Below are 16,644 nucleotides of genomic sequence, written 5' to 3'. Positions count from 1 at the left end.
AAAAATGTAATCCCTTTTTTTAGCTTAAATTTACACATAGACCAATCTGACCAATACGGTAAAGGACATAATATGATAAATAGATTCACGTTCAGGTAGATAACGTTTTTCGGCTCGATGCGTATGGCCTTTAAAATGTTCTTTTTTGCAACGTTATAGGCGAGGGTGTAGGCAGGTAGGGTAGTTGGAAATTATCAGAAGCGCTTGGTTGAATTTTCTACTATAGCGGGCTCCTCCCCTCAAAAACCCGTGTACCAAATGGCCCGCTAATACGGCGCTCTTTTAAATCCATTGTATTGCAAAATATCGAAGGTTTAGCCAGTTAAGATTTCCCCACGCTTCGAAATCATTGTTATTTTTTCGGTAACTACCACAGTTATTCGAGTTGGCTATAAAAAGTATCTCTGGAAAAATGTTTCGACCTTGACCCGAAAATGATAGTGATTCACCGGTGGAAATTGGTTCGATTTTATAGTCACTACCGTCACAACGGTGTCTGTAGGGATTTGCGACTCTAGCGACATTTGTCGCGCGTCTAACAGTTGACGTTTCAATCCGCCCAACGGACTGATTTCAAATTATTTATCTATCGGTAAAAATTACTCATCGTCAATAGGTAAGCGTTTATTTAATTTATTATAGTTCTAATGGAAGTATAGCCCGATTTCCCATCTTCACTGATAGCACTGTAGAAGGCACTACAGTTTTTACGAATCGAAAATTGGATTAAAATTCAAACAATTTATCAACTAGTGTCATAGAGATAAAGTCGAATAAATCAAAAAAATTGAACCAGATGTTTTTTTACGGAAGGTTTTCAAAATTTATTCGAACGAATCGAGTAGCGATATTAAGCACGGTGTAATTAATTCGTTTCTTGAAAATAATTATAGCCTAAATTAAGCATAAGTAACATAATAGTCAGAAGTATGACTCTTCCTACAGGGCATACTTACGTTACTTATGATAAAGGTAATAATGACATTCAATTCTTCAATTCAATTTAATGTAGTGTTAAATAGATTCAGTATAAGTTATTGCGCCCGATTTTCCATTAAAATAACAATTCGAATAAAATGACAGTTGAAGAAAAAATACAATGCTTTGTAATTAAGAACAACAAAAATAGAGATGAACTAATTATACAATTAATAACTTACAAAAAAATAAAAAAACACACCAACCACTGAACAGTAAATTAATTTCGCGACTTATAAGAAGAATGTTTTAGTTGATTTTTAAATTATAAATATCTGGTAATGTTTGAAGAGAATATACTCTGAGAAGTTAAATAGTTTTTTAGATTTTCTACAAAAGGGAATAATTTAAACAAAATTCATAGCGAGTAACGGAGATAATAGGATTTAAAAAAGTTAAGCCAAGTTAATTAATTAATTCCTTTAAAAATAACAAATAGGAAATTAAAATCAAAAACTAGATGAACCGCACGATTCAACTTTTAAGAAAAAATTACTTCGCATGCGCTACTTTTACATTGCTTTTTTTACGGCTATAAAAGGGAGCTTAAGCCCGCGCTAGTAAACGACTATAAGAAAGCGTAGGAGTGTAGACGTTGCTATATTGCCCATTGGTTAGACGTAATAGCCGTACTCTCTGCCGTAACTTTACAGGTTCCTAATCTCGCAAAGTCCACATGTTCAGTACCAGTACCACGCTGCTGTTTTTGCAGTGACACTTGTAAAATTAGTTTTTGGAGCACTTTTTTTTGTTTGCTTGATTTTATCCAGACGTCATAACTGATGCGAGTTTCTTAAAAAAAAAAATTTCAAATTTTGGTAATACATCAATTGATAGCAAATTTCTTTGCTGTATACTTTATGGTAGACTATAACGTATTTTTTGAAAAACTTAAAACATTTGTGTAGCTAAATATTTTCGTATAAGATATATCACTTTTTTCATCTTTTATCTAAGATCAAAGAGTAGCATTTTAATGCATTAACAAAATGGAGAACTTTGTAAGACACTTTATTTTTGTCCAAGATTGAAGTGTAGTATTTTTGGCGTCGGTTGTTAAAGGTGGGTTGGCGGAGTGGTTAGCGTTTTGGGAAACAAGGTTCGATCCCAGCTTGTGGCATTGGGTTAAAACTCGGAACAACTCCTTCCTCGTAGAGTTTGCAAGTTCCCCCGAGCTCTTCGGTTTCCCCTTCCATGAAAACTTGTTGAGGTTAACGATAATAGTTAGTGTAGGGGGCTGTTGGCTCACGTGGCTTGAAGGGCTTGCCACCACCCTCCTACGCATTGTAACCCGGCCACCTGAATTAATGGCCTTAAAAGTCGCTGGATGACTTGGGCCTAAGGTGGTGCCTTGCGTATTAGCCTAGCTGATTATTATTATTATAATATTTATATTTAGGCAAGTCCACCATTAAAATTGGATCGATCTGTATAATAGTTGTATCGCAGGTTCAACTAAATCCTAGTTAATTAGTTATAAGCTATGAAATCCCTGGTCCTGGATGAAACCAGTCTTAACGTTCTCTTATTCACTAATGAACTGAAAACTAACACTATTTTAAGCCTTAGCGAAATGTTTGATAGTTATAGAAAAATAAACTAAGCAAAAGAAATTGTAAAAAACAATTTTATTCGCTTGATATTATAATTAATTTTATAATAATAATCAGCTAGGCTAAAATTTTATCAACATAATTACTATTTAATTTAACTAACATTTGATAATTATTTTGATAGTTTTTCGATGTTCAGAAATAAGATCGATAAATGTATCGATGTTTATAAAAATTAAAATAGTTTCAAAAAATCTAATATAGAATATCACCGTATTTCTTAAAGACCTAGTAAAGAAATCCTACATTTTAATAAAATCCGATTTTCGATGATTGAAAATCGATAAATATATCCGAGATTTCTTGTTGTAATAACCGAATTTCTTAAAGACTTAGTAAAGAAATCGTATATGTTGATAAAATCTGAAATGAGTAGTTTATAGATTTTCACTGTTTAAAAAAATTATAAAATCGATGAACATATCGTTGATAATAAAATAAAATACAAAATTTCTTGATAAAATATCCCCGGATTTCCTAAATAAATTGTACATAATAATATCCAAACTATGTAGTTTTTATGAAGTTTTGTGTACGTAATCGATAAATATATCGATGTTTATTAATAACAAATTGTTTCCAAACGATAATAAAAAATATTCCCCCATTTCTCGGTAGAATATGCCCGAAATCGTACCTAATAAAATTCGAAATAAATCTTTTTCGCGAGGCAAGGGGGAGTGGAGTTCGAGGGTATACGTTTTCGTATAATTTTTTTCGGGGGCGATACGAAGGCAGGAAAAAGACTTTTGCAGAATCTGTATCCTCGAGAGTGGTATGGTCCTTGTTTACTGCAACATTTCGCCTTTTTTGAAGAGAAGGAAAGGCCTTCCTAAAAAGCCAAGTTTTGTTCCATTCGCTTTCTCCCATCATACGTATTTTGCTTTTAAGGTTCTTCAATCCTTCACGTTTAACATCAGTGACGGGAAAAAAAATTCCACCGGGTTTTCTCGCAAGGTTTAGGTTTCTATAGTTAAGGTATCATGAGGAAATAACGGCCCCCGTTACCTAGAAACTCTACCTTATTTATACCTTTCTTCCGACGTTACTTAATGGGGAATTCTCAGTATTTCAAGGGCATTTTAGTTTTCCCGGAAACGGTCTCCGGAGCAGGGTTGGTTGATAATTATCGATAATTATCCGACGAAAAAATCATGATAATTATCAAATTAAAAATTAAATTAAGTGGGCGACACATGTTGAGCTGGATTTTATAGTACGAGTTTAATTTAAAAGCAATACTTACAGGTGGTAAGCAGTATATACAGCAGTATTTATATTTACAACTATCCAATTTTAAGTGGTTTCCTATGTAATTAGTCTCATTTCAGAGTGAGTCACAAGAGTTCAAAGTGTTATTTTTATTTATAGGGAGAAACAAAATATCGTTTTACTCCACAAAAAAATTTTACGACTCACATAGGAAAATATCGTACATAAATGCGGTTAAAAAGGTGCCGACTAGTTATTTTTGAAAAAAATCGTATAATTATCGTCTAAATCTGATAATTATCGTCTAAATCTGATAATTATCGTCTAAATCTGATAATTATCGTCTAAATCTGATAATTATCGTCTTAATCGGATAATTATCGTCTAAATCTGATAATTATCGTCTTAATCGGATAATTATCGTCTTAATCGGATAATTATCGTCTCAATCGGATAATTATCGTCTCAATCGGATAATTATCGTCTCAATCGGATAATTATCGTCTCAATCGGATAATTATCGTCTCAATCGGATAATTATCGTCTCAATCGGATAATTATCGTCTCAATCGGATAATTATCGTCTCAATCGGATAATTATCGTCTCAATCGGATAATTATCGTCTCAATCGGATAATTATCGTCTTAATCGGATAATTACCGTCTTAATCGGATAATTATCGTCTTAATCGGATAATTATCGTCTTAATCGGATAATTATCGTCTTAATCGGATAATTATCGTCTTAATCGGATAATTAACGTCTTAATCGGATAATTATCGTCTTAATCGGATAATTATCGTCTCAATCGGATAATTATCGTCTCAATCGGATAATTATCGTCTCAATCGGATAATTATCGTCTCAATCGGATAATTATCGTCTCAATCGGATAATTATCGTCTCAATCGGATAATTATCGTCTCAATCGGATAATTATCGTCTCAATTGGATAATTACCGTCTTAATCGGATAATTACCGTCTTAATCGGATAATTATCGTCTTAATCGGATAATTATCGTCTTAATCGGATAATTATCGTCTTAATCGGATAATTATCGTCTTAATCGGATAATTATCGTCTTAATCGGATAATTATCGTCTTAATCGGATAATTAACGTCTTAATCGGATAATTATCGTCTCAATCGGATAATTATCGTCTCAATCGGATAATTATCGTCTCAATCGGATAATTATCGTCTCAATCGGATAATTATCGTCTCAATCGGATAATTATCGTCTCAATCGGATAATTATCGTCTCAATCGGATAATTATCGTCTCAATCGGATAATTATCGTCTCAATCGGATAATTATCGTCTCAATCGGATAATTATCGTCTCAATTGGATAATTATCGTCTTAATCGGATAATTACCGTCTTAATCGGATAATTATCGTCTTAATCGGATAATTATCGTCTTAATCGGATAATTATCGTCTTAATCGGATAATTATCGTCTTAATCGGATAATTAACGTCTTAATCGGATAATTATCGTCAAATTGAATTGCTTTATTTTGTCAACCCTGCTCTTAGTTGGCATTTTTATCGTTAAAAATTGAATTTTTAAATTAGTTGTTATGTGGCTCTTTATATAAACATCTGCGTAATAAGGCCATATTGTTTGACAAATATCCGCTCATTTATTTTGAAATTGAAAGAATTTGTTAAATTAGTTGTATTTCAAAACCTTCTGTTGAGATGCAATACGCTATTTACCTGTCTGTTCGGGAATGCTAATTTCGATGGGATGGCTACGAAGGAAATCGTCCGTGGTGTAGTTACAGTCATCCTCGGGATTATTTTGGTCCATTTATATATTCAGTAAGCTATCTCACAAATTTAATTATATCAGGTTTAATATTAGTTTGAAATTTAGATGAATTTGTCACTATTCTAAGTTGGATTTTCGTCACATCGTTACGTGTTCACCAAAGCTTCTGCGATGAGTGTACTTCTGTCTTGTTTTCACCACATTTCTGCGTTGATTGGAAGGTCACATTTTCGGATTTGGGTATTCACCACATTTACCTGGTTGGGCATTTGCCTCGTTTTCCTGGTTGGGCATTTGCCTCGTTTTCCTGGTTGGGCATTTGCCTCGTTTTCCTGGTTGGGCATTTGCCTCGTTTTCCTGGTTGGGCATTTGCCTCGTTTTCCTGGTTGGGCATTTGCCTCGTTTTCCTGGTTGGGCATTTGCCTCGTTTTCCTGGTTGGGTATTTGCCTCGTTTTCGTTGCTGGTGTACACCACCTTTTCTCGTTAGATTTACATAAAAAGATTCACGTCCTGTATATACTAAATATAGGTATCTTTGGTTATCGCCCTCTAAATTCTACTGATTCAAAGTATCCGAAATTCAAAGCAGACACACTTGGCGGACGTATCCGTGATGGCATTATATACAATCCAAGGAATGGAAACAACTGATTTTCCTGTTACTTATAATTCAAGGAGTACTTTAGTGGAACAAATTGATATTCCTGTTACTTATAATCCAAGGAGTACTTGAGTGGAACAAACTGGTAATCCTGCTACTTATAATCGAGGGGTAAGACACTCTGCCAACTCGGTGTACACTGCCGTACCTTTGACAGTGCTAAATGGAACTCTCGAACTCTTGAAAATATGTACCTTTAACAGTGCTAAATGCACGAACTCGGTGTACAGATTATCTGAGACTGTCTTACCCCTCGCTTATAATCCAAGGAGTACTTGAGTGGAACAAACGTATTGCTGCTGTGTACACCAAGGAGTACTTGAGTGGAACAAACTTATTGCTGCTGTGTACTCCAAGGAGTACTTCATTGGAAAAATCTGGTATTCTTGCTATATGATCCATAGATCACATAGAGCAAACTGGGATTTCTGCAATAATATCCAAACAGTATATGAAAGTAACAAAACTGGTATTCTTGCTATATGATTCAAGGAGCACTTGAAAGGAACAAAACTGGTATTCTTGCTATATGATCTAAGGATCACTTGAAAGGAACGAAACTGGAGTTCTTGCTATATAATCCAAGGAGCACTTGAAAGGAACGAAACTGGAGTTCTTGCTATATAATCCAAGGAGCACTTGAAAGGAACAAAACTGGTGTTCTTGCTATATGATCCAAGGATCACTTGAAATGAACAAAACTGGTATTCTTGCTATATGATCCAAGGATCACTTGAAAGGAACAAAACTGGTGTTCTTGCTATATGATCCAAGGATCACTTGAAAGGAACAAAACTGGTATTCTTGCTATATGATCCAAGGATCACTTGAAAGGAACAAAACTGGTGTTCTTGCTATATGATCCAAGGAGCACGAATGGAACAAAACTGGTTATTTTGCTATATGATCCAAGGAGTACCTGAGTGAAACAAACTGGGATTCTCGTAATATAATCCATGGAGCACTTGATAGAGCAAACTATATAATCCGAGGGTTCCAATGAAGCGAACTGATTCCTAATGAAAATTTCAAGAGTAATACTTGGTAATGTTCCGTTGAAACCGCGGGACGCTCGCGTCTCTCGTCTGAAATGCGACTAAAATTTGTTCGCAAGTCTTTCGCTGGCGGCTCTCGGGGAGAAAAAGTATTTGTGGCAATGTTTAGATTTGCTGTTAATTTTGGATGGTTTCGTTTTTGGACCGCTAATTCCCGCTAGCCAGTAACTCTTGTGGGTTTTTTGGTCGGTGCCATCCCCCTTGGTCCCTTTATAGACCAAGCCAGCTCGCTCCCAAGATAGACGGATCCTCGGAGACGATGATCCGAGGTTGCCGGGATGCTAAAACCGGCCACGAGCATCTCGCTGCCGCTCTGAAAGTTATTTATACGCCACAGCTTCTTACGACTCTCCGGGATTCCGCGCCTTAATTTTAGCCCTTACCAGATTTTGCTACCCATTGCGCGTCGCCTACTTTAAACTAATATCTGCCATTTTTTGGCATAAGTGATTTTGTTACTTTTGCTCGTAGTAGCCTCCCATCTTTTTAATGGAAATGTGTAGAATATTCAGTTTATCCATCAGAAAATATGCACGTTCCCTTTGCTTACCAAAAATAATCCCGAGCTACGTATCCGTACTTAAAGAAACGAAACTTTTAAAAACTAACTGTAAATCCATGTGTCCACTTGGTCTAAAAACCTAGCCTAGATTAAATTTCAAACCCAATACTAACCTAACTTTAAATATAAACTCAATACTAACCTAACTTTACATATAAACTCAATACTAACCTAACTTTACATATAAACTCAATACTAACCTAACTTTAAATATAAACTCAATACTAACCTAACTTTAAATATAAACTCAATACTAACCTAACTTTAAATATAAACTCAATACTAACCTAACTTTAAATATAAACTCAATACTAACCTAACTTTAAATATAAACTCAATACTAACCTAACTTTAAATATAAACTCAATACTAACCTAACTTTAAATATAAACTCAATACTAACCTAACTTTAAATATAAACTCAATACTAACCTAACTTTAAATATAAACTCAATACTAACCTAACTTTAAATATAAACTCAATACTAACCTAACTTTAAATATAAACCCAATACTAACCTAACTTTAAATATAAACCCAATACTAACCTAACTTTAAATATAAACTCAATACTAACCTAACTTTAAATATAAACTCAATACTAACCTAACTTTAAATATAAACTCAATACTAACCTAACTTTAAATATAAACTCAATACTAACCTAACTTTAAATATAAACTCAATACTAACCTAACTTTAAATATAAACTCAATACTAACCTAACTTTAAATATAAACTCAATACTAACCTAACTTTAAATATAAACCCTAGCCTAACCTAACTTTAAATATAACCCTAGCCTAACCTAACTGTACATATAAACCCTAGCCTAATCTAACTGTACATATAAACCCTAGCCTAACCTAACTGTACATATAAACCCTAGCCTAACCTAACTGTACATATAAACCCTAGCCTAACCTAACTGTACATATAAACCCTAGCCTAACCTAACTTTAAATATAAACCCAATACTAACCTAACTTTAAATATAAACCCTAGCCTAACCTAACTGTACATATAAACCCTAGCCTAACCTAACTTTAAATATAAACCCTAGCCTAACCTAACTTTAAATATAAACCCTAGCCCAACCTAACTTTAAATATAAACCCTAGCCTAGCGTAACCTAAATTTAAAAATATACCCAACTCTCAACAAAACCAATCATACCCAACTCTCAACTACAGAACCTGGCCTAACGTAACTTTAAATATTAAACCGAACCTCACTTGACTTACGAAACCAGATCTTCATAACCTATGGCCTTCAAAGCCTAACCTCACTGGACTTACGAAACCAGATCTTCATAACTTATGGCCTTCAAAGCCTAACCTCACTTGACTTACGAAACCAGATCTTCATAACCTATGGCCTTCAAAGTCTAACCTCACTTGACTTACGAAACTAGATCTTCATAACTTATGGCCTTCAAAGCCTAACCTCACTTGACTTAACCTACAAGACCTAGAAAACATAACCTAACCTTACTTGGTTAGGTTTTCTAGGTCAAATCAAATCAAGTCAGGTTAGGTTACATTTTCTGGGTCAAATCTAACCCGACTTGACTTGACCTTGAAAACCTAACTTAACAAAACTCAACCAATTGTGATCGACGAAACATTTGTTTTAGTCAGTGTTTCCTGGTTAAGGAAAACTTCTTCTATATCGTCAGCGTTCGTTTTAACTATAGAATGCTAATTAACTTACTAGAATTAATTATTTTAGTCTTAGTGAATGTGCAGAATGTCATTTATGGGGAGAGCACTCGATCTCTCTTTTTGCAGTAAAAGTCAAATTGAAGAATATGTACAACGTCAAAATACGAACAGGTGCAATATAATAGTGAACGGCAGTACAGTTACTTTGGCGATGCGCGCTCGTTGCGACAGAGCAGTGCCGTACGTGTTTCAAAGTGGGTGAAATTCTCATCTACGCTGAGCGACAGTCCCGATTCTACCAACTATAAATTTCAATATTTACAGTTTTTCACGTTTTCTACGTGTCAATATTTTTTCAACGCTTGTAATAATATTTTCAACTATTGGTCACCGATTTAATATAGCGAGGTAAAGTTTTGAAATTTTTATATCGTAAGCGAACATTAAGTGCAACATTATGTCGTTTTTTAAAATTACTTTATTTTATGACGAGCGCTAAAAATACTTTATATTATGTATTTATGACGAGCGCTAAAAATACTTTATATTATGTATTTATGACGAGCGCTAAAAATACTTTATATTATTATGAATTTATGACGAGTGCTAAAAATACATTATATTATGACGAGCGCTAAAAATACATATTATGACGAGTGCTAAAAATACATTATATTATGACGAGTGCTAAAAATACATTATATTATGACGAGTGCTAAAAATACATTATATTATGACGAGTGCTAAAAATACATTATATTATGACGAGTGCTAAAAATACATTATATTATGACGAGTGCTAAAAATACATTATATTATGACGAGTGCTAAAAATACATTATATTATGACGAGTGCTAAAAATACATTATATTATGACGAGTGCTAAAAATACATTATATTATGACGAGTGCTAAAAATACGTTATATTATGACGAGTGCTAAAAATACAATATTATGACGAGTGCTAAAAATACGTTATATTATGACGAGTGCTAAAAATACGTTATATTATGACGAGTGCTAAAATACGTTATATTATGACGAGTGCTAAAAATACGTTATATTATGACGAGTGCTAAAAATACATTATATTATGACGAGTGCTAAAAATACGTTATATTATGACGAGTGCTAAAAATACATTATATTATGACGAGTGCTAAAAATACATTATATTATGACGAGTGCTAAAAATACATTATATTATGACGAGCGCTAAAAATACATTATATTATGACGAGCGCTAAAAATACATAATATTATGACGAGTGCTAAAAATACATAATATTATGACGAGTGCTAAAAATACATAATATTATGACGAGTGCTAAAAATACATTATATTATGACGAGTGCTAAAAATACATTATATTATGACGAGTGCTAAAAATACATTATATTATGACGAGTGCTAAAAATACATTATATTATGACGAGTGCTAAAAATACATTATATTATGACGAGTGCTAAAAATACATTATATTATGACGAGTGCTAAAAATACATTATATTATGACGAGTGCTAAAAATACATTATATTATGACGAGTGCTAAAAATACATTATATTATGACGAGTGCTATAAATACATTATATTATGACGAGTGCTAAAAATACATTATATTATGACGAGTGCTAAAAATACGTTATATTATGACGAGTGCTAAAAATACAATATTATGACGAGTGCTAAAAATACGTTATATTATGACGAGTGCTAAAAATACGTTATATTATGACGAGTGCTAAAATACGTTATATTATGACGAGTGCTAAAAATACATTATATTATGACGAGTGCTAAAAATACGTTATATTATGACGAGTGCTAAAAATACATTATATTATGACGAGTGCTAAAAATACATTATATTATGACGAGTGCTAAAAATACATTATATTATGACGAGCGCTAAAAATACATTATATTATGACGAGCGCTAAAAATACATAATATTATGACGAGTGCTAAAAATACATAATATTATGACGAGTGCTAAAAATACATAATATTATGACGAGTGCTAAAAATACATTATATTATGACGAGTGCTAAAAATACGTTATATTATGACGAGTGCTAAAAATACATTATATTATGACGAGTGCTAAAAATACATTATATTATGACGAGTGCTAAAAATACATTATATTATGACGAGCGCTAAAAATACATTATATTATGACGAGCGCTAAAAATACATAATATTATGACGAGTGCTAAAAATACATAATATTATGACGAGTGCTAAAAATACATAATATTATGACGAGTGCTAAAAATACATAATATTATGACGAGTGCTAAAAATACATTATATTATGACGAGTGCTAAAAATACATTATATTATGACGAGTGCTAAAAATACATTATATTATGACGAGTGCTAAAAATACATTATATTATGACGAGTGCTAAAAATACATTATATTATGACGAGTGCTAAAAATACATTATATTATGACGAGTGCTAAAAATACATTATATTATGACGAGTGCTAAAAATACATTATATTATGACGAGTGCTATAAATACATTATATTATGACGAGTGCTAAAAATACATTATATTATGACGAGTGCTAAAAATACGTTATATTATGACGAGTGCTAAAAATACAATATTATGACGAGTGCTAAAAATACGTTATATTATGACGAGTGCTAAAAATACGTTATATTATGACGAGTGCTAAAATACGTTATATTATGACGAGTGCTAAAAATACATTATATTATGACGAGTGCTAAAAATACGTTATATTATGACGAGTGCTAAAAATACATTATATTATGACGAGTGCTAAAAATACATTATATTATGACGAGTGCTAAAAATACATTATATTATGACGAGTGCTAAAAATACATTATATTATGACGAGTGCTAAAAATACATTATATTATGACGAGTGCTAAAAATACATTATATTATGACGAGTGCTAAAAATACATTATATTATGACGAGTGCTAAAAATACATTATATTATGACGAGTGCTAAAAATACATTATATCATGACGAGTGCTAAAAATACATATTATGACGAGTGCCAAAAATACGTTATATTATGACGAGTGCTAAAATACGTTATATTATGACGAGTGCTAAAAATACGTTATATTATGACGAGTGCTAAAAATACGTCATATTATGACGAGTGCTAAAAATACATCATATTATGACGGGCGCTAAAAATACACTATTATAACGAGCGCTAAAAATACATTATATTATGACGGGCGCTAACAATAAATTTAATTTATGACGGGCGCTAACAATAAATTTAATTTATGACGGGCGCTAACAATAAATTTAATTTATGACGGGCGCTAACAATAAATTTAATTTAGGACGGGCGCTAACAATAAATTTAATTTAGGACGGGCGCTAACAATAAATTTAATTTATGACGGGCCAAGAAGATAGTAATTTTTCCATTTTATTGATTTTCACCTTAAAAGCATCATATTTTTTTAAATTAAGAGCGACGTTAGTTAGATATCATATTTTTAGTTAGTACTGATCATTTCTGAACTGAGTTTTCAGTTGCATTAAGAAATTTTAATTTTAAGTGAGTTTTCTGGCCAATTCGCGGGACCTCACAACCTGCGTACGCACTATTGTCATATTTCGTGCCAATTGATACAGGCGCCATCTAACTCGTTTCGCTACCTTATTTCGAAAACCAGGTAACTCGAAAAATTCGCTTTGTTTAAAAATTGATTCGAAGTAACGTGTTTGCGTTTCGCTACCTTATTAAGTTAATGTACAAGATGCTTGGATTATTTTTAAATTTAATATTTTAAATATAGATAATACATCGGAGGGGACTGTGTGTACTTAAATGGCCGTGACATCTGGTTATCTATTTCTGTATTTCGCCCTCTAACGTTTTAATCTATTTTCGAATAACGTTAATAAGGGTTAATCTGTTTTCGAATAACGTTAATAACGGTTTAATCTATTTTCGAATAACGTTAATAACGGTTTCATTTTCGAATAACGTTAATAACGGTTTCATTTTCGAATAACGTTAATAACGGTTTCATTTTCGAATAACGTTAATAACGGTTTCATTTTCGAATAACGTTAATAACGGTTTCATTTTCGAATAACGTTAATAACGGTTTCATTTTCGAATAACGTTAATAACGTTTTAATCTATTTTCGAATAACGTTAATAACGTTTTAATCTATTTTCGAATAACGTTAATAACGTTTTAATCTATTTTCGAATAACGTTTTGAGCCATTTTCGATTGTGTGTAATTACTTTTGTCGCATTTATAACAAGACCAATTGGTTTCGTAAGTTACATTTAGTAGAGTGTTTTTCAATGGGAAAAATATTTTAATTTTTACATCGTGTTTTATAAATGGTTATTTAACATCCAGGTCCTAGTCTAGTATATTTATCCAACTGAATAATTTTGTACAATGGTACAATATTCTTAATAGCAACGTTACATTCATCCAGATGTTTCAGGGTTGACGTTAACCCTTAAATCAAGAGTTAATTTAATCAACCAAATGCAGATTTTATTTTAGTGAGCCCCCCCGCAGCTCCCCCTGATGAATTTGTTGATACAGTAGGCCAGCAGTGAGGGTGCGGTAAGGGACCAGCTGAACTTCTTGTCTCGAAGACAGCACCCCAATCTCTAAACAGGCCGCCGAATAGAAAGCAGAACGGAAAAAAATTGCGGAGGCCTCAATGTTTGAGATCGGATGCGGCTTAGGCCATCCTTAAGCGTGGCTGTTGCTGGCTATTTATAGACTCCTGGTCTCTGAGTCGGCATCATTCGTATCTGCAAAGGAAAGGAGAGACTGTGGTGTAATGTTTAGCGCCAAGAATTTTTGGCCGCTGATATAAACTCTTAACGAAATACAAATTTCTATGGAAAATAACGGCTTGAACCTTCTCGAATTATTTAGAGGAAAGATAAGATACAAACGCGAACCTCCATTGTTTTCTTCGGAAATCGGCGCCTTTTTGAAGTTTTTCTTGTAAAATAGGCCTAAACGCTTAAAAAAAACAAGGTGGCCAGGCTAAAATGTTTCTTTTGAAATATATATTTTTCCTATAAATGTGTATACTCGTTCAGAGATTTCACTTTTAAGGGGAAGACTACAGTGGCCATTGTCTACTTTCGCGCTATTTCAAGCTGAACCGTTTTATTTTTGTGTTTTAACTTATAAAATTAATATTTACGTGTAGAACAGCCTCTTGTTTAGTGACTAAAATAATTTTGACAATTTAAAATTTTTAAGTAATTAAGTTATTACGTTTTAATTCGGACCCCGGAGCTAAACAAGTTGGGCAAGGGCCCAAACTACCCTTTAGTTATAGCCTTATATCTCGTTAACTATTAATATTAGAATTATCAAAATTATTTTAAGCACTAGAGGAAGGTTCAGCCTATTAATAAAAATATAATTCGATTGTGTAATTGTTAAAACTAAAACGTTCAGCTTGAACGCAAAAGAGGTTTTTACTATAGTCTTCCCCCTTAAAGGGAGTAGACACTAAATATTAAAATCCTTTGCTGATACGCCCTATGACTGGTTTTTAATTGTAATTAGCGTCAATCATTACTAGCTTCTGTTAATCCTGCTGGCATGGAAAATTGAGTGATCCACCAGATATAATTTTACTTTCTTAAATTGTTAGTCTTTAATTCGCCAAGGAAAACCGTTTTCGGGCTAACGATAATTTTTACTCGTTAATTTCTAAGGATGGGGTTATTAGATTTTTAATTTAACCTAAACTAAACTTAAAATTACGAATACTGTAGATTTTAATAATAAAATAATAAATAAAAGATAATAGTAAACTAATAATTTATTCATATTATATGATTTAAATCTGTGATTTAATACAAAGAAAGTTATTTAAATCATACTAATTAAAATTAAACGACAACACTTAACGATTAGTGTAGGATAGCTGCGCAACTATTCCCCATCCGTCCAGCCATAACCTATGACCTAGAAGTTTGAATTTCAAGTGGGAAAAATTTCCACGAGCGGCTTTATTTAACGCCCAAACAAGCGATATCGGTGACCTTTCGAACCGGCGTAAAAATGGGTAGGAATTAAAAAAAAAATAGTGGCAGACATAAAGCCGCGGCGGCACTTGCATGTTGAATAATTGGTCTGGAATGAGGGATTCTCGCAGGCGGGAGACGCGTTACGCTCCGCATCAACTGGGAACGTGTATTTCCATAAATGAGGACTAAAGGTGCCCTTTCTTTTAACGAGCGTCTAGCGGACGACGCGATAGTGTGGCTCGTGGCGGACGCGTGCCGCTGTAATCGAATACCCCGCCCCCTATTGGCGAATCAGAGAAGCTTCTTGTTTTCTCTTTTCGCGTCCTTTCTTCCCTCGGTTTCCTTCGAGCCGCGTCAGCCCAGATGCTAGCTAGCGGTAGACGGGCCAAGGCTTAGCCGAATCTTAACGTCAAACCGGAAATACGAAGAAGTTTGCGCTGATACTGGGTAAGCTCGGGTAGCTGGTTAGGCTTTACATTTGGTTGGACCGCGAAGACCCTTGGAGCCCTCGCTCGGAGCTCATTTTGTAAGATTTTTTGAGGCTTTTGCGTAAGGATGATTTCAGCGTCTGGATGCGGGCCAACCAGCTGGGATTTTGCGTCTTTTTCCCCCGCTTCATCCGCCGTCTACTCTCTTTCCCTGAAACATGTTGGGCAACGCGCTAAAACTCTAATATAAGATCGATTAAATCCATTACTTTTTAAAGTTATTAGGAGTTCTAAAAGTTTGAACGTCTGGGGAACGTAGACGTTAACAACTTGACGAAGAAAAATTCATTAAAAGCGGTAAAGCGGGCTTTTATTGCTCAGAACGGTTCAGATTGAATTTAAACACAGTTTACTAATTGTTGGTAAACCAGGGAACGTGACGAAAACCAAAACGTGTTTGGACAGTATTAAGAATTGCTTTAAGTGAGCATTTTCTGAACTAAAATTTGTACAATTTTACCATTTCATGAATCTGCCATGATTTTATTCAAGTGGGAAAATGTAATATTCAGTATTTTGATTTAAACAAGTATTATATGAAATTTGACGTATACTCTTTGCCAAGGGACTACCACTTCG

General features: G+C 33.4%; 1 protein-coding gene and 1 long non-coding RNA gene across 4 annotated transcripts in view; one reads left to right on the top strand and one right to left on the bottom strand.

Moving 5' to 3' along the window:
- The window catches only part of Mef2 (myocyte enhancer factor 2), a 146,207-nt gene that overhangs the window by 60,058 nt on the left and 69,505 nt on the right, over window positions 1–16,644 (top strand). The gene's annotated exons all lie outside the window — the stretch shown is intronic.
- On the bottom strand, window positions 964–6,798 carry LOC149921167 (uncharacterized). 3 transcript variants are annotated; one of them, XR_016477208.1, is made up of 3 exons: window positions 5,841–6,798; window positions 5,529–5,788; window positions 965–1,770 (listed from the first exon to the last, which is right to left on the bottom strand). It is a non-coding gene; the product is annotated as an uncharacterized LOC149921167 (long non-coding RNA). The 3 variants fall into 3 exon arrangements; XR_016477207.1 differs by having other exon boundaries at window positions 964–1,770; window positions 5,529–6,798; XR_016477209.1 differs by lacking the exon at window positions 965–1,770 and adding an exon at window positions 3,050–3,558 and having other exon boundaries at window positions 5,529–6,798.

Source organism: Leiobunum rupestre, chromosome 11 (genome assembly GCF_980474605.1).
Source record: "Leiobunum rupestre chromosome 11, qqLeiRupe1.1.hap1, whole genome shotgun sequence".
Taxonomy (NCBI): domain Eukaryota; kingdom Metazoa; phylum Arthropoda; class Arachnida; order Opiliones; family Sclerosomatidae; genus Leiobunum; species Leiobunum rupestre.
Note: the sequence above shows the minus strand (reverse complement) of the source record. Positions and strands in the feature narration are given on the sequence as shown.